We start from the raw sequence: 19,383 nt of genomic DNA, 5'->3' as shown, positions 1-19,383 counted from the left end.
TTATTGTTGTTGCTGTTGTCCATTGTTGTCATCTTTCTTTGTTGAAATCAGGTCTCTCTTGTAAATGAGTCCTCGAGGCTCAATGGGATTTACCTGTCTAAATAAAGGTTGAAGTTCAGAAGAGGTTTTTGTGCAAACTTGCACAGGTTTTTAAATTTTGTTAACGATTTACTAAATATGAATCAATATGGTTAAGACTGAAGTCTGTATATTTCATATTAGGTTAAGTTTTGAAAATATAACAAACGTTAGAGCAATAACCTGATGCATGCTCAATAATCCAGGTAGAAAAATCTAAAAAAGTTAAATCTGGTCCTCTGGACATTCAAACAAAAACAAAACAAAGCAAATCAACAAAAATATATAGAAATGTTTCGTCTCTCATCCAAGAGACTTCCTCAGTCTGAGGAGCTGTATTCAGCTCAGTCTCTTAAATAGCACCTTCTCAGAGTGGATCAACCAGTTTGCTGCTGACAACCAAAACCAGCTGATCACATGCTCAAAAGGACCATCAGCCTAACAATGGATCATTAGCACACTGATGGCTGTTTACTGTTCACAGAGGGCTGAGTGATACTAGCAATCACAGCATTGTAAGAGGGGGACAGTTGAACCCGGAGGCTCCACCCCTGTTTAATGATGGACGGTTTCTTTTCACAAAGATGGCCTCCTTTACTCCTCTCTCAAACCATCGTTCCTCTCTGTCCAGGATGTGAACATCTTCATCCCTGAAAGAGTGACCGCTGGCCTAGAGATGAGTGAAGACCGCAGAGTCCTGGCCTGATGATGTTGATCTTCTGTGCTGGGCCATCCTTTTGGCCAGTGGCTGTTTTAATTCCCCGATGTAAGACTGATCACCCTCCTGACACTGAACAACATACACAATATTATTCTGTTTCTGCCGAGGGACTGGATCTTTGGGATGAACCAGTCTTTGCCGTAATGTATTTTGGGTTTAAAAGCCACTGGGACGTTATGTTTAGAAAATAAACGTCTCAGTTTCTCTGATACTCCCTCAACATATGGAATGACCACTGGTCTGGGTCTGGGTTCCTCCTTTTCACCTGTTCGCTGACTGGAGTCCTGTTTGGGTTTCTTCTCTGCTTTCAGGAAGGCCCAGTTAGGATATCCACATTGCTCTAGAGCAGGGGTGCCCAACCTTTTTTGAACCAAGAGCTACTTTTGAAGTCGTCAATTTGCCGAGAGCTACTCGTCCAGTCTCATTATCAACAAACATAATTTTTCATCAATCCCTACTCCTGACTTCTTTAAAGTAAATAAAACAGAACGTGATGTGTCTATAGGAGACAACTTTTTATGCAAGCTGTATAAAATAAATGTGTCTCTACCTTAGTGGGACTTCTGACACTGAGAGGAGGAGGCCATGGTCTCATAAGCTGGGCAGTATGAGGTGGTTGCGAGGCGCAGGCAGGTCTCCAGATGATCATCATTCATTGTGGATCTGTTTTTGGACTTGATGATTTTCATGTGTGAAAAAGCAGACTCACACAGGTAGGTAGATCCAAAAAGTGCTGTTAAGTTCAAAGCACATCTTCGGATGTTAGGATACTTTTCTTCTGACAGCAGACTCCAGAACTCTCCATCCACGCCAGGTGATGCTCTGGATTTGATCCCAATGTCATTTTGCAGAGTCAACACCTCATTTTCAACACCAGAGCTGTCCAGCTGAAACACGGACACCAATTTGGACACAATGTCATCCACATCAACATTTCCAAAAGGATAACACATGTAGCTGGTAACAGGCTCAATGGAGGAAAAGTCAGTAAATCGTCTCTCAAATTCTGCTGAGATGCTCTGAACCTGCTTAGAATAGTGTGCACTGTCCAGTTGTGGGACCTCTTTCCCTTGGCGCTGTAGCTCTGCCTCCATGTGTGGGAAGTTTCGCAGGTCCCTGCGTTGCAGCCGACTTGTGAGCAGTTGCAGCCTGCTTTTGAAGGTGCTCACAGAACTGATCATGTGGATTATGTTTTTGTCCTTTCCCTGAAGCTCCAAATTCAGTTCATTGAGCAGGCTGGTGAGATCTGTGAGGAAGGCTAAATCCAAAAGCCACTGGGTGTCCTCTAGTTTTGAATGTTCACCATGATCTGACAGCTTCAGAAAATCCCTGATCTCAGGCAACAGCTCACTGAATCTGTCCAGAAATGTACCTCTGCTTAGCCACCTGACGTCCATGTGCAGCAGCAGGTCTGTGTGGTCTGCTCCTGCCTCCTCCAAGTGAGCCCGGAACAACCTCCTCTGCAGACTCCTGGCCCTTATAGAGCACACAGTTTTCATGGCAACATCCATCACTTCCTTCATGTTTAAAATCTTCCCACACAGGGCCTGTTGGTGGATGATGCAGTGATAGTGCAAAATGTCTGGGAAAGCATCATTCTGCTTGCAGAGTGCAACAAATCCACTGATGTGACCAGTCATTGCTGGAGCGCCATCACTTGTTATAGAAATTAGTTTAAAGAGGAGCAAGTTGCTTTTATTAACAAACTCCATAAACACATTAAAAATATCTTCTCCTCTTGTGTGTCCCTTCAAAGGCAAGATGGTGAGCAGCTCCTCTTTTGCACTCATGTCTGCAAAGGCCATTCTGATAAAAATACACAGCTGGGCTACATCCACCATGTCTGTCGACTCATCAAACTGAAGAGAGAAACACTCACATTGTTCCACGTCCTTTTTTAGCTGCTCCTCCACATCCACAGCCATTCCCTCACATCGCCGTGTCACTGTTTGTCTGGACAACTGCACGTCTTTAATAGCAGCTACGATCTCACTTTTATTTTTAAAATCATGAAAAAGCACATCTGCAGCCTCAATAAACGCTTCTTTCATAACTTGTCCATCGCTGAAAGACTTCTTATGTTGAGCCAGGATGCGGCTAACACGGTAGGAAGCTATCGTAGCAGCTTTACCTTTTGTGCTGGGCCGAGTGAAGACTGACTGCTGGGCTGCAAGCTTGTTTTTTAGCTCCCGCACTTTCTGAGTCCGTAAAGAACTTTTAAGAGGGAAATCTGTCTCAAACCGTTTGTGCATCGTCTTGAAATGCCGCTCCAAGTTACACTTTTTGGGTAAGGCAACGCTCCAATTACAGATGAGGCAAATAGACTTCGAATTAGAATAAACAAAAAAATACTCCTCCTCCCACTCTGTGTGAAAATAGTAAGTTTTCGTTTGCTTGTTCGCTAGTTTTCCATCCATGTTTTCTGCGCACCGACATTACTCCACTACTGAGCCTCAAGTCTCGTGAGAGCGCTGTGTCACCGCACCCAAAACTTGCGAGACTATGTCTGTGAGAAGCGACTGGTTGGGCACACCAGCTCTAGAGCCTGTCTTGTGTGGGATTTCTCCTTCTGCCTGGCTCCTGAGTTAGTGGGGACGCTGTCTGCTCTGTGATACAGAGTCCTGATGACTCCTAACTTGTGCTCCAAAGGGTGATGGGAGTCAAACTGCAAATACTGGTCTGTGTGGGTGGGTTTGCGGTACACCTCAGTTTGCAAATGTCCTCTATCAGAGACTGAGACCTCACAGTCCAAGAAAGCCAACCTGCCATTTTTTTCATCTTCTCGTGTGAACTTGATGTATTTATCCACAGAGTTGATGTGGTCAGTAAAATGTTGGACTTCCTGAGATTTAATTTTAACCCAGGTGTCGTCAACATACCTGAACCAATGACTTGGTGGTGTCCCTGAAAAGGACGTCAAGGCTCTCTTTTCTACCTCCTCCATGTACAGGTTGGCAACAATAGGAGAAACTGGAGACCCCATAGCACACCCATGTTTCTGCCTATAATATTGCTCCCCATATGTGAAGTAGGTTGACTGCAGGCACAGTTTCAAGAGTTGACACAATTGTTCTGTAGAAAGCGTGGTCCTGCTGCTCAGAGTGGTGTCTGATTTTAATCTTAAACTGACCACCTCTACTGCATCAACAGGAATGCATGTAAAGAGTGATGTGACATCAAAAGAGACCATTGTTTCATCAGTCTCCATGATGACATCCCTCACCTTATCCACAAAGTCCATGGTATTCTGTATGTGGTGTTCTGAGCTGCCAACTAAAGAGATGAGTACAGCCACTGGCCAAAAGGATGGCCCAGCACAGAAGATCAACATCATCAGGCCAGGACTCTGCGGTCTACACTCATCTCCAGGCCAGCGGTCACTCTTTCAGGGATGAAGATGTTCACATCCTGGACAGAGAGGAACGATGGTTTGAGAGAGGAGTAAAGGAGGCCATCTTTGTGAAAAGAAATCGTCCATCATTAAACAGGGGTGGAGCCTCCGGGTTCAACTGTCCCCCTCTTACAATGCTGTGATTGCTAGTATCACTCAGCCCTCTGTGAATAGTAAACAGCCATCAGTGTGCTAATGACCCATTGTTAGGCTGATGGTCCTTCTTGAGCATGTGATCAGCTGGTTTTGGTTGTCAGCAGCAAACTGGTTGATCCACTCTGAGAAGGTGCTATTTAAGAGACTGAGCTGAATACAGCACCTCAGACTGAAGAAGTCTCTCGGATGAGAGACGAAACGTTTCTACATTTTTTTTGTTGATTTGCTTTGTTTTGTTTTTTTGAATGTCCAGAGGACCAGATTTAACTTTTTTTAGAAGTGATGGTGTTTGGTCCTAGTGGCTCTTGTGAACCTTGCCCTGTAGATCTGGGCCCTCTGGCACCACATGTAAAGAAAACTGTTTCTAACTTGGGTTTTAAACTGGACGGTGATTTTAAATTAGAGTCCCAGATTGGAGCGGTGGTCAAGACCAGTTTTTATCACCTCAGACAGATGGCTAAGGTAAAGACCATCCTTACAAAATAGCAGCTGGATACAGTAATCCATGCCTTCGTCACCTCTCGGCTGGATTACTGTAACACTCTTTACCTTAGAGTCAGCCAGTCCTCCCTCAGACGCCTCCAGTTGGTCCAGAACGCTGCTGCTCGGCTTCTAACTGGAGTTCACGAGAGGGCGCACATCACCCCCACTCTGGCTTCACTCCACTGGCTGCCTGTTCATTTTAGAGTTCATTTTAAGATTCTTTTATTTGTTTTTAAAAGTTTAAATGGTCTTGCTCCATCCTACCTCTCTGAGCTGCTTCACCCATACTCTCCTGCTCGGTGCCTCAGATCAGCTGATCAGCTGCTCCTGGAGGTGCCGAGGTCCAAGCGGAGGCTCAGAGGGGACATAACTTTTTCTGTTGCTGCTGTAAGACTGTGGAACGATCTCCCTCTTCTCATCAGACAAGCCCCTTCACTGTCCAGTTTTAAAACTCTTTTAAAAACACATTTTTACTCCCTGGCTTTTAGCACACACTGAATTTTTTCTGCACTGTTTTTATTACTTTTATTGATCTTAATGTTTTAACAACTGTTGTATGTGTTTAAATGTTCTTGATTTTATATGTACAGCACTTTGTGGCAGCTGTGGTTGTTTTAAAGGGCTTTATAAATAAAGTATTATTATTATTATGATTAGCACACTGAGCTGAATACAGCTCCTCAGACTGAGGAAGTCTTTTGGATGAAAGATGAAACGTTTCTAGAGTTTTGTTGTTGTTTTGCTTTGTTTTGTTTGTTGAATGTCCAGAGGACCAGATTGAACTTTTTTAGACATGTTAAATATTGTATATACCATATTTACAGTAGTTATTTTGGTTTCTTTTAGGATGAAGATCATCATATTTTGTACACTTTTATCTAAGTACTGAACATAAACTATTATCTGAAATCAACAAATCAGTGATAGTTGCCACTGTACAAAACTCATTAACAGCCCCTGCCATCATTAATGTGCTTGTGCTGCCATCTAGTGGTTTTAATCATCACCTTCACGTGCACAGTTTTTCTGTGAAACTGTCAGGACAAACCCAGTACAGAAATGTTAAAAACTGGTACAGAGTCATCCAAGTTGATGTTGTAATTAAACAATTCAATGCCAGTTTGTTTATCTTTTATTAAATTGCATCATTAACTAAAACTCATTGTTGAATAAAACCTGTGTGCAACAGATTTTCTATACAGTAAATGTGTTTTAGTGTCTGCATACATGACTAAACAAATGTGAGGATAAATACATACCAGTGCATCATTTTTTTGTTTGTTTTTTATTCCGAACAGCTCTTCCAAGGATGTCATAATTTTTTTTACAATTTTCCATCACTTCAGTAATTTCTATAGATAAACAGAAGCAGGTGGTAGCTGGCAGCTGGTCACATATTTAGCAATATTTTAATTTAAGGACACATTAACCATCTGAGGAAAAAATATGAAGATTTTGTTATTGTATTAACTTTTTGTTGACTGGTCTTCACGTCACTGCAATAAATACTTTTTAATTGTTGTCTCTGGTGTAACATAAGTGAATAGAGGAAGAAGGGTGACACTTATTCCTCAGTTTACTACAATTATTTGTTTGTTTTTCACTCATTAGGTCTCCAACAGGCCAGTTTACTGACCAGCAACAACTTCAGTGTTTTCACCCTTTAATAATCAGAACTCAATCACTCAAGTAGAATGTGTTCATTATGGGGAGTTCTATACCAGAACAAATGAAGATTCATCCAGAGAAGGAGACCAAAGCTGTCTTTGAAGTTTTATTTAAAAAATGATCAAACTAAGAGTCATCAAAAGTAATAAACAAATTGAACAACACAAATGATGAAGGATTATAAATTGGAGATTAACTGGTTGGAAAAGTAGCAAAACAATAATGTACAATCTAAACAATAATTAAATCAAGAATTAATTCACTCTGCTCTTGGAGCAGAAATTATTTTGTCTTTTATATGCACATAAATTTGGACCAAGTTTAACTATTTGATCAATAGTTTACTTTGGAATTTGGATGAGAGATGTTAGTGACCAGATCAATTCATTTGTTATCACTGTAAGCTAAGAAATGATTTATCAAGTTGCATCAGCAAAAATGGCATAACCAGACCCAAAGATGCATTGATGTCACCAGGTTTCTGCTCCTTACCTGGTCGGTGTTGAGGACACAAGTTGACTCGTCTTTCTGGGATTCATCTGGTGGATCAAACCAGAATACACCACGAAGAGGACTAGCCAGAAACTACTCAAGGTAGTACCCAAGGTAGCCAAAAGTCTCTGTGACGTGACTGCTTCAGGAATCGATGTCTCAGCTGATGAGAAGGTGTGCGGACAATCGGCAACCTTCAGCCAGCTTACAGTTTAAGCTGAAAATGTAAGTCTCAGTGATAAAAACAGCATTTCATCTTCAGTAGCAACTTTAAACTTCTACTTTGCTTCTAACAAAAATGGTTTCTGAGCCAACTTGTTTTCTTTGCTCAGGAATAAATAAGACGGACAGCAGACGAACACATCACGATGGAGAAAACAAAATCAGAAATGTCACACAAAGAAACAGTTTGAATCATCAGCTCTCAGACGTGTTTTTAGGGATCTCTCAGATGTTATGACTCCCCTCTGACATAAACAGATCCCATCTCAAAAACACTTAAACATAGAGGTCTCTCAAGGAAAAGTTATTTTCTGAAAATTGGAACAGAGAAAAATGTTAAACACATTGTAATATTTCAAATGCTTTTATTATAATGATTGAAAACAACAACAGGGCAGCACGGTGGCGCAACTGGTAGAGCTGCTGCCTCTCAGCGAGCAGGTCCTTGGTTCAAACCCCGGTCCAGGGGCCTTTCTGGGTGGAGTTTGCATGTTCTCTCCGTGCATGTGTGGGTTTTCTCTGGGTACTCCGGTTTCCTCCCACAGTCCAAAAACATGCATGTTAGGCTGATTGGTAACTCTAAATTGTCCCTAGGTGTGAGTGAGAGAGTGAATGGTTGTTTGTCTCGTTTGTCTCTATGTGGCCCTGTGATGGACTGGAGACCCGTCCAGGGTGTACCCCGCCCCTCGCACAGTGATTGCTGAACATGGGCACCAGCGACCCCCGTGACCCAAAATGGAATAAGCGGGTAAAGAAAATGGATGGATGGATGAAAACAACAACATTATTCATATTCACACCTGTTATCAAATTAAACTTCATTGAGTGTTTTTTTTTTTTCTTTCTTTGTTAAAAGCATAAAAGTATCATGGTCTGCGTCTGAGTGTTGGAACCCACGTGCAGGAAGATGCTGAGAGACTTGGTAAAAATAAGTAATAAGTTTATTTTCTAAATAAATGGAACACCAACGTTCTCATGACTCTCAGCCAGTTGTTTGGAGAAACAGGTTTTAAATCTTTCTCACAGGTTAGGGAGTAATTTGATCTCCCAGCAAAAGATATGTATAGATATCTCCAAATTAGGCATTACATTATGAACCATAAAGACAAAGAGAGAATTAATAAAGATCCAAATGATATAGAACAATACTTTATTTCCATTATAGAAAAGAAAATCCCAACAAAAATACATTTCTCTAATTTTATATAAGAGGCTCTCACTTGATATTAACCAGAATACCTGGTATATTAAAGAGAAATGGGAATTGGAGTTAAATGTCCTGAAAGAAGATGAAGTATGGGATAACCTGTGGAAAGACAACCAAAGAGGGATTACCAGTCACTTATGGAAAGAATTTGACTGGAAACTGAAAATGAGGTATTTCCACACACCTCTTAATATCTCTAATTTTGCAAAGGATCCCTCAACTGCATACTGCTGGAGAAAATGTGGGAAAATAAGTGACCATGCACACATATTCTGGGATTGTCCTGTTATCCAAACATACTGGAGGAATATCAAGGTGGAGCTTGAGAAAATAATACAGATGGAAGTTCCATCAGGTCCTTTGTTTTATATACTGGGGGTTATGTTAAATGAAGAGTTCAACTCAAATCAGTGATATATAGTAAATGTTTTATTATTGGTTGCAAAAAACTAATCACTGTAAATAAGAAAGACTTGAAACCCCCGACAATAACTGAATGGAAACGGAGGGTTAAACAAGTATATATTATGGAAAAGATGACATCAGTTCTACAAATGACCACGGATCTTTTTGACCAAAGGTGGTGCTGTGTGGAGGTGTACCTGACATCTTGATGGGTGGTTCCTTGTGACTTTCAGAGGATTTGGTTCATTGCTTTTGTATATTTTTTGTGATTATTTTTTAAAAGTTGTTGGCAATTCCTGTGCTGTGCGTTTTTTTTAATTTTTTTATTTATGTGTGTTTGTTTTTTATTTTAGAGTTCAATGAAGGGAGAATGTTAGATGTTCAGTTGTGTTAAAAAAATTAAAGAAAGGCTTAAAATAAAAAAAAGTTTAAAAAAAAGTTTATTTTCTAAATAAACAAAATAAAAAATGCTGTCAGGGCAGCAAACTTACTTTTAGGAGGGCACACAGGGGTACAGAGCATGAAGCTGGGCGGCCAGGATGCCATCTACTCTTGGACCAGGGTTCCGGTGGGCAGCCAGGAGACCGTCCCTTTATGGCCAGTGGAGAGACCACAACTGCAGATGAGGAGATCCCTGGGACAGCTGCAGCTTGATGAGGGAGGATCTTTGGAAGGTGTTTTCAAGGCGAGGGCCTTGGGTACTGGCACGGGAACCAGTCTTGGTGCTAGCACAGGAAGCAGCGAGAGTTTAGCTGGTATGGGAACCAGCGAGGGTTTAACTGGTGCAGAAACCAGCCTTGGTGCTGGTACGGGAACCAACCTTGGTGCTGGCACAGGAACCAGTCTTGGTGCTGGCATGGGAACCAGTCTTGGTGCTGGCACGGAAACCAGCAAGGGTTTAGATGGAGCAGGAACCAGCCTTGGTGCTGGTACGGGACCCAGCGAGACAGGTGTGAGAGCCAGCAGGTCCAGTGCTGGTGCGGAGACCAACGGGTCCAGTGCTGGTGTGGAGACCAATGAGTCCAGTGCTGGTGCGGAGACCAACAGGTCCAGTGCTGGTGCTGCTGGCATGGAAAGCCAGACAGGGGCAGCTGGCATTGGACCCAGACCAGGTGCAGCTGATGGTGTTGGAGAGAGATCAGCTGGAGGTGAGCTGGGAGGAGAACCAGGCTGAGCAACAGCCAGCAGAAGCGAGCACAGCACGCGCCTCTCCATCCACACCTGATGGAACTGTTGCCACATCTCCAGTGAGTTGTTATTGTTGTCAGCCCCAGCGTTCCTGGAGATGATGTCCTCCACAGCGATCATCCTCTCTCAGAGATTGCTAGCGCTGCAGGGTTTCTCCCCTCAGCGACAGGAGCGCAGGGGTGTGCGGCGTCCTCCCCCCCCACGAAGAGAAATGCACGGGCGAGGACTTGACTGCGTCTGAGGAGAGACGTGCTGGAGTTCGGTGGAACCGGCTCGGTTCTGCTGCCTGTTCCTCCTGTGGCGAATCCGAGCAGGTTGTCCTCCTCCCTTTGAGGACCACTCCAGGAAAGCAGGAGGTGTTTGGGGAGGAGGTGGGTTGCGAGGTGCTACTGCTCTGTGAGGGGGTGAAAAAAGACGAGGGGGTGAGACAAAGGACCCAGGTTTAAAAGCCAGGTGAGTACCTTGGTACAGGGTTCTTTTTCTTTCCTCCTCACACTGAGCAGTCTTTTTAGCATCGCAAACCAGGAACTCGAAAAGAGTGACCTTCCTGCTGGGTTCGATTTGGTCTCTGGATTCTATCATGGTCTGCATCTGAGTGTTGGAAACCACGTGCAGGAAGACGCTGAGAGATAGTGATGTGTCCTTCTGTGTCGAGGCATCGGAGCATGTGTCGAGTAATCCAGGAGGATTTATGTGGAGCTTGTATCAAGGCGTGGATTGATGACACATGTAGTGACGTTCGAGGCCTTGCTAGCGGGCTGTACCACGTGACCAATTCAGGAATTGGCTCGTGTGTATGCACAAGATTTGAAATATAAGGGGCAGACAGAAAAATCCATCATCACAATCATCATAAAGACAGATTAAGATCATTTGCAGATCAAATTTAGACTTTATTTGAGGTCCTCACAAACATGGTTTCTTTTATCTTTTATTCAATTTAAAGCTTCATAAACCAGTTATGTTATTATAATCCATCTACCAGTTTTACATTTATAGTCCACTTGATGGCGCAGTAGAGCAAATTAAGCACCATGGCGGGTCAGATCATGAGTCGAGCTATTTGATGGAAAGCCTCAGTGCTTCATGAAGCTTCATCTCACCATCACTACTGAGAGACTCCGGTCAAAATAAGTAATAAGTTTATTTTCTAGATAAACAAAACAAAGAGCTGTTGGACAGCAAACTTATTTTTAGGAGGACACACAGAACATGAAGCCTTAGGACAAGGACAATTCAGAGACACTGACAAGACATCAAGGGGCTGACTATATACAGACACTAACAAGGTGAAATAAAAGGCACTTGTGGTGATTAGGATCAGACACAGGTGTGACAGTGCTGGAACACGGGAGGAGGAATGCTGAAAGGAACTGGTAAACATGAGGGAAAACACAACATGCAGGACCAGACCCCAGAAACCCTACAAAAAGAAAAAGATTAAAAATTAGTCAGACTGTAGTAGACTCTGAGTCCAAGGACAGTGAATGTGTGTAAAACATCTAACATTATTCAAGTCAAAAGTAACTTTAAAGAAAATAGTTCAGGATGAATCTGGAAGACAGCCCAAGGGTCAGAAGCCATAATCAGAGGAGTGCATTTTCATGCTACACCGGCCATCCTGCCTTTGCTTCACCTTTAGTTACATTTATTACAAAATGGTTCCCCTTGCCTCTGGAACTTTGTCTGCATTTAAAAACTTGATTCTTTACCTGCTCTGTTTTGCTGACAGTCTATCTCCAGAACTCAGACTTTGAGCTGGTTCCATGAGAAAGATAAGCCTACGAGTTAAGCCTCTAGTATACTGCCGCATAAGCCCGTTCACGTGTACGTACGCGTGTACTGTACGCAGAGGGTTCAGACTTCGTACTCCAGCGTACACCCCGAGCAGCTGCAGAGCAGCTTCACAGACAAGGGGCGTTTACCTTTGGGACAAATTGAGGTCGCCGATTGGTCATTTGCTGACACGCCTACTGGATTGATTGACAGGTCGGAAAAAAAGAAAAAAAAAGTGAGCGCTGGCAGCCTCCGCCGCAGCGGTGTTCTGTGTTTATATCAGAATCAGAAGAATCAGAATCAAAATAAACTTTATTGGCATTGCACCGAGATACAACGCGAATATGTACGTACAGTCGTCCGAAGATGGGCGGAGTGCACGAAGCTGCGGCTATGAATAATTAGCGCGGGCTTCTTATTCTTATTCAGAATAATATTTTGCTTAGATGAGAAAAGGAAAGAAAGCATGAGGAGAGATGGTATAAAAAAAAAGATCTCTCACACCGTGTCCTAGACAGGGCACAATTTGAGGCATCAAGAAAACCTACCACAGCAAAGCAACATAAACAGACGTTATACATTTACATATAGGCGGTGAAGACATTGAATTTTTAAGGGAAAGTCGTAGCAGAGTCCAGAGCCCCCCCTCAGCCATTGTCCAGATAAGAGGTGACGTTCATCTTCAGCTCAGTTGAGGTTCTGTTACATGCCCACGGCCTTGGGGAAGGGAGGGGTGAGGAAACAGTCAAAGCATCTTTGTTGTTTTCCAAACATTCCAGGAGTTGAGATAAGTCCGGCATCAAGGCCACAGTTTGGGTCAGGCAGAACTCGTGAATTGTTGTTTCTGCCTTTAAAATCTTGCTGTACATATTCTCTGATGGAAACTCCAAAACAGCTGAATTGATCCTTTACTCCTGTAATATGAACATATGCTGATATATTCATAAATTAAACGGATTCTTTCATTTTTCTGGACTGTATAATGACGTGCATCTGATTTTAATAAAATGTGGACGTGAGACGTTAATTATCTTTGACTCACCAACGACAGTGGGTCATTTATTAACAGAATCAAGTTTAGCACATCACACATTTACATTAATTGGCAAAAATTGAAAATAACGACAGCTTATTAATCAGTTTTACAGGAAGTAAACAATACAGCGATTGTTCTCACTTCCAGTAGTACAACAGGCATTACCACACGGCGGTGATTGAAAAACTTTGCTTCAGACATTCCTAAAAATATCTGGATTAGTTTCTACTTGATAGAAGAGTTTTAAAGATGGAAAGATGAAGTTTATCTTGAGAGAGATGTGTGAGGGAATTTGTCTGTTTTAACCAGAACAGCATGCTCTTTTGGACCAGCTTGTCCCAACGGTACACTTTGGTTGAAGATCGACTTTTTACCTTTCTGAAGATATGTCAGTTCCGACGTAAAGTTCCACTTCGAGCCACTTTTCAGCGTCTCCGTAAGAACAGCTAAACCTCGGGAGTCGTGAGATCATCCAGAACAGACTTTCATAATTCCCAGATCTTCTCTGGTTCAGCTTGATTTTCTTTCTCTCATCAGCATCCTGAATTCCAGCCTTCATGAACTCTGGAACTGCTGAGTTTCAGAACTGCAGAACTTCTTCATCTACTCCCAAACGACTGGAGCTGCAAACTCTCCACCCGACTCCAACTGGAGGTGGAACCTCTTGCAGAACTCTCCATCTACTCCAACTCTTTTCAAAAACTAAACTAAAAACTTACTGGGTTGAACTAGAAAGTACCAACATTTAAAGAGCTCTATTTCCGGTTCATTTGGGAGTTTCTGATTGGTCGATGGACCAAAACAGAGGTGTGTTTTGTGATGTAAGGTGTTATGAAAAGTCAAGGAAAAAGATTAAGATTGTTTAAGAACAGACAAAAGATATTATGAAGAACTTCAGACTTCGTGGAGTCAATTCTCTAGTATCTTGCTGTAAAAGTTAAACATGACATTTCTTTTTCAGTAAACTTGCAGTTGACCGAAACTTGAACTTTGACCAACTTACACCCTTGCTCATTGAAGACAGAAAATCAGACAATGCATCATTAACCTGATTTCTTCTTTGAATAAGGATTAAAAATCGTTATTACTGTTTCACAGTTGATTTAAAAATGAGTAGTTCACTTCAACATGTAAACATTGTTTGAACTAACACAATTTGATTATCAAACATTTGTAAAATAGTAATGATAATAGAAAGTAGTCTTCTTTTACTTGATTAATTCAAGAAAGAAAGTCTCAGGATGGGTCAACCTGTATTTCTGGATTCAAATCAATGAAATGACAGTTTCTGTCCCATAAGGTCCTAAGGTCAAGGTTTTGACATCAGGCCTAGTTCACTACACTCCAAAGGTCGAGCTCACAGCTTCTCCAGATTATTCCCACCATTCATGAGTGCTGCCAGGGAGATCACAGTCCTGATAACAGCTGCTCCAACTCCCTGCTGCAGTTCCACAAATTCAGTCTGAGCACTGTCAAGCTTAAACACCTCCACACAAATTTGTAGACAACCAGATTTCACCAACCCCAACAGTAGAATCTAGTTGTCATCATGAATCAAATTTGTTTCCTTCGAGGTCAGAGGGTCCTCCTTACCCTGACTCCTGTCGGGAGAAGTTGATCGATTTTGTTGAGAGACCAGCTGATCCTTCAAATTAAGAGGTATGCAGGACAAAAAAGAGGCTTTTTTAAGGGTTCACAGGACAAAAGAGTGCAGCAGGGAAGCAGGTGGGGGGGGGGACGTCTGGTTTCACCGTAGAATAGCAGGAAAAGAAAAGGGGGGGGGGACATCTGGTTTCACCGTAGAATAGCAAGAAAAGAAAAGGGGGGGTTCATGGACATCAGTGACGTCAGCATGGAGAGACCAGCGCACTGCCGGGAAAAGGAAAGCCCCCAGTATACTGCCGCATACATCCATACGCAGAGGTACGCACGTATGTACGCAGAGGTACATGCGTACCCCCCAGCATACCCTCTGTACAAAGCTCAAATTTTTACGACCGCATACGCGGTGTCGCACAATAAACTGCCCAGCGACGGACTGTTTTGTATGCGACACCAATGTATTAAATTCCCCTTCTTCATCCCTGATCTGGCCTTTTCTGTTTTTTTTCCAAGAGGCAGTGATCTCTTCCTCCTCCGTTGATGCCATGACTGAAATGGTGAGAAATGGAGGAATTTGTCACGAGCGAATTAAACTCAGGTCCAGCGTGGCTGCGGGAGAATCTGGAGATTTCCTGGTGGGCTGGTCTGATGTGTGGGCTGCAGGGCCAGTGCTCTCTGTTTTTTTTTTTTTTTAGATCTTTTTATTAACAAGATATAAACAGAGAACACCGCTGTGGCAGAGGCTGCCAGTGCTCGCTTTTTTTTTCTTTTTTCTGACCTGTCAATCAATCCAGTAGGCGTATCAGCAAATGACCAATCGACGACCTGAATTTGTCCCGAAGGTAAACGCCCCTTGTCTGTGAAGCTGCTCTGCAGCTGCTCGGGTTGTACGCTGGAGAATTATGTCTGAACCCTCTGCGTACTGTACACGCGTACGTACACGTGAACGGGCATACGCGGCAATATACTGGAGCCTTAAGTGCTGCGCACGGGGAAAGAAAAGAGGAAAATACAGAGACTGAAGTCTAATGCTAACAGACTGCCGATTCCATCTCTGTTCCTGGCCAACGTCTGCTCTTTTGAAAACAAGCTGGGTCTTCTGCGACTAATTTTTTTTTTGTTTGTTTTTGTTACCTTTTCCTTTTAGCCATCCTATTTGTTAAAAAAAAAAAAAAAAAAAAAAACTAGTATGCTTTTTTATAACTGTTTATTGTTGTTGCTGTTGTCATGTTGTCATCATTCTTTGTTAAATCAGGTCTCTCTTGTAAATGAGTCCTCGAGGCTCAATGGGATTTACCTGTTTAAATAAAGGTTGAATGATAATGGCCCTTTTCCACCGCTCCTCTTCAGCCTGGTTTGGCTGGGTTCGGTACGGTTTTGAGTGCTTTTCCACTGTTATTTTTTTTTACATGGAACTGGCTCCTTTTTTGTCTCTGCTTGGACCAAGTGAGCCAAGCCGGCACCTAAACATGACATCAGAACACTGTTGGTCACTGATTGGTCAGGGGGAGGAGTCACTTGATCTTTCAGAAACTTTTCACTGATCCACCATTTTCAATTACTCTGAACTCGGAACTGGATCTATTTTTAAGATTTTAAAAACTATAATGACAACACCGTGTTCAAATGCTGAAGTGCAGGAGTTTTTTGTGCTTGGTGGCTGACAACAAAATTCAGATTGAGCTAGATAGAGCTCCGCCGGTTTCCCCGGTCCTCCACTGGAGTTTCGAGCTGCTGGCTCACAGAAGGCCATTGCCCGGACCCTGGTCTCACCTGCTCATGAAGGCCGTACCCTGATCCAGGCAGACTGGGACAGGTCTGGGACGGAGGGGTAGAAACGATTTTTATAAACCTAAAAACGTTCAATCCGGTCCTCTGGACATTCAAAAAAAAAAAAAAAATGTAGAAACGTTTCGTCTCTCATCCAAAAGACTTCCTCAGTCTGAGGTGCTGTATTCAGCTCAGTCTCTTAAATAGCACCTTCTCAGAGTGGATCAACCAGTTTGCTGCTGACAACCAAAACCAGCTGATCACATGCTCAAGAAGGACCATCAGCCTAACAATGGATCATTAGCACCTGATGGCTGTTTACTACTCACAGAGGGCTGAGTGATACTAGCAATCACAGCATTGTAAGAGGGGGACAGTTGAACCCGGAGGCTCCACCCCTGTTTAATGATGGACGTTTTTTTTTTCACAAAGATGGCCTCCTTTACTCCTCCTTTTTGTTTTTTGAATGTCCAGCGGACCAGATTGAACTTTTTTAGATTTTTCTACCTAGATTATTGAGCATGCATCAGGAGATTTTTATAAACATTTTATGTATTAAAAAAAGTTTTTTTTTTTTTTTTTTATCAGTCAAGATTAAAAATAAATAAATAAACTGTGCCAGCTTTATTATGGGGCGCCGTTTGTAAAGTTACAGTCAAACATTAACAGCAACATTTTGGTTTATTTAGCTTTTAATAAGGAAAAGAGTTTGTTTGTTTTTTCAAAGTCATATTTTCACCGTTATTCATACATTTATAAATGTCATAGTTCCCAAACAAATATTTATTTTACAATCTAAATATTTAGTTTACAAACTAAATACTTATCTTGCAAGTTAAATGTTTAATTCATAAACTAAATATTTAGTTATAAATTAAATATTTATTTTCAAAAGTAAATATTTAATTTACAAACTAAATAATTAATTTCTAATCTAAACATTTATTTCTTAAACTAAATGTTTAATTTGTTAACTAAATATTTAGGTCGGACCTAAATATATAAAGACCCTTTCCAAAAAATTTAGAATATCATAGAAAAGCTGTTTAACTTCCATAATTCCATTTAAAATGTTAATTTTTAATAGATTATAGATTCAGGGCACACAGTTTAAACAATTTCAAGTATTTATTTGTTTATTTTTACATAATTTGGGCTTCCAGCTCATGAAACCCACGAAAACAGGAATTCAAAAAATTAGAATACTGTGGAGAAATCAGACCAAATTTTGCAGGGCATGAACTGAGTGTGACACTAATCATCTACTAAACTCAAAGCACCTGCACAGGTTTCCCCAGGTGTCATTAAGGGTGCATTCACACCAGCCCTGTTTAGTCCGCTTTAATCGAACTCTAGCTCGTTTTCCTAGAAAGTCCGGTTCGTTTGGAGAGGTGTGAAGGCGCCATCGAACTCTGTCACAGAACAAAAAGGTGAACTCTGGCCCGGGCTAAAACCTAGGTCTCTGTCCGGTAGAAGAGAACTCCAGTGCGGTTCAAGTACAGTGTGAATGTAAACAGACCAGGCCCCGCTCTGCAGGACAAACAAACACACATTTCTCTGACCTTATATGGAGCCGTCAGCTGCCTTGTGTGAAAAACAATATTCTCCATGGTCTTCTGTCTCATCTTCTGCTCATGCTGAGTCCATTGTTGAAAAATGACAAAATATAACTCCTAAAACTGCTAAAACTTGATGCCACTGCGTTTTTATTTTTATTTACAGAAGAAGAAGACGTGTCTTCAGAGGTTTTTGTGTTGTTTCTTTCAGTAGTTCTTGGTGCAGCGCCCCCACAGGCGAGGGGGGGAACAGGTTGGTTCAACAGGTTGACTCGACTGCACAGTGCAGTGTGAATGCAAACTCACCAGCTCAAATGTAACAAAAGGTCATGAATAATGGTCCCGAACCGAGTCTACCGGACTATCTGGTGTGAAAACGACCTTAATTTCTTCAGTTTGGTTCAATTGTCTCAGCTCGGTTCAATATGGTGAAGACTGCAGACATAACAACTGACCAGAAGACCATCATTGAGACCCTCCATAGGATGGGTAAGACACAAAGTTCATAGCTAAGGAGGCTGGCTGTTCACAGAGTGCTGTGTCCAAGCATATCAATGGAAAGTCTAGTGGAAGGGCAAAATGTGGCAGGAGAAGATGCACCAGCAAAAGAGATGACTGTGGGCTTCAGTGGATCATGAAACAGAGAAGATTCTAGAATCTGGTAGAGATCCAGAAAGAGTGGAATGAGGCGGGAGACACAGCTTCAAAAACCACCACATTCAGAAGCATCCGTGAGATGGACTACAACTGTTGGGTTATTTGGGTCAAGCCACTTCTGAACCTGAGCCAACTCTTTTCCGATGAAAGTAAAATGTGCCTTTCATTTGGAAATTAAGGTCCAAGGGCTTGAAGGAAGAAGGGTGAGGAACAGAACCCATACTGCTTGAGGTCCAGTGTGAAATATCCACAGTCAGTCATGATCTGGGGTGCCATGTCCGGTGCAGGTGTTGGTAAACTCTGCTTTCTTAAATCCAACGTCACTGCAACAGTCTACCAGAATGTTTTAATTCAATTCAATTCAGTTTATTTATATAGCGCCAAATCACAACAAAGTTGTCTCAGGGCACTTTACAGAACAGCACTTTTTTAGAGGACTTCATGATTCCTTCTGCTGAGGATCTGTATGGAGATGCAGGCTTCATCTTCCAGCAGGACCTGGCCCCTGCTCATGCTGCCAGAAGCACCAGAACCTGGTTTGATGCCACAGTGCTGGACTGGCCAGCCAACTCTCCGGACCTAAACCCCATTGAGAATCTATGGAGTATTCTCAAGAGGAACATGAGGGGCACCAGACCCAACAACAAAGATCTGACAGCATCAAGGAAATCTGGGCTTCCATAACTCCCAGTCAATGCCACAAGCTGATTGTCTCAATGCCACGTCACATCGAGACAGAGATTAAGACAAAGGGATTCACAACCAAATACTGAAGATTGACATATAGTTTTGAAAGTACCAAATTTTGATTGATTTGTTGTGATCCTAATTTATTTCTTTATTTTCTGCAAAAACTGAGAAGTGTGGGCTGATGTCTTCACAGTATTCTAATATTTTTTTAATCTTGTTTCTGTGGGTTTCATGAGCTTCGCCTCCAGCGAAGGTTGTCTCCAGCGACGTCCAGCCTGTGCCGTT

General features: G+C 42.2%; 1 protein-coding gene across 1 annotated transcript in view; it reads left to right on the top strand.

Moving 5' to 3' along the window:
• Positions 1–19,383, top strand: part of itgav (integrin, alpha V) — a gene marked incomplete in the record, with an annotated part of 192,048 nt that overhangs the window by 43,322 nt on the left and 129,343 nt on the right.

Source organism: Nematolebias whitei, chromosome 13 (assembly GCF_014905685.2).
Source record: "Nematolebias whitei isolate Nwh7 chromosome 13, NemWhi1, whole genome shotgun sequence".
Lineage (NCBI taxonomy): Eukaryota > Metazoa > Chordata > Actinopteri > Cyprinodontiformes > Rivulidae > Nematolebias > Nematolebias whitei.
This window is presented reverse-complemented; position numbering and strand designations above follow the sequence as displayed.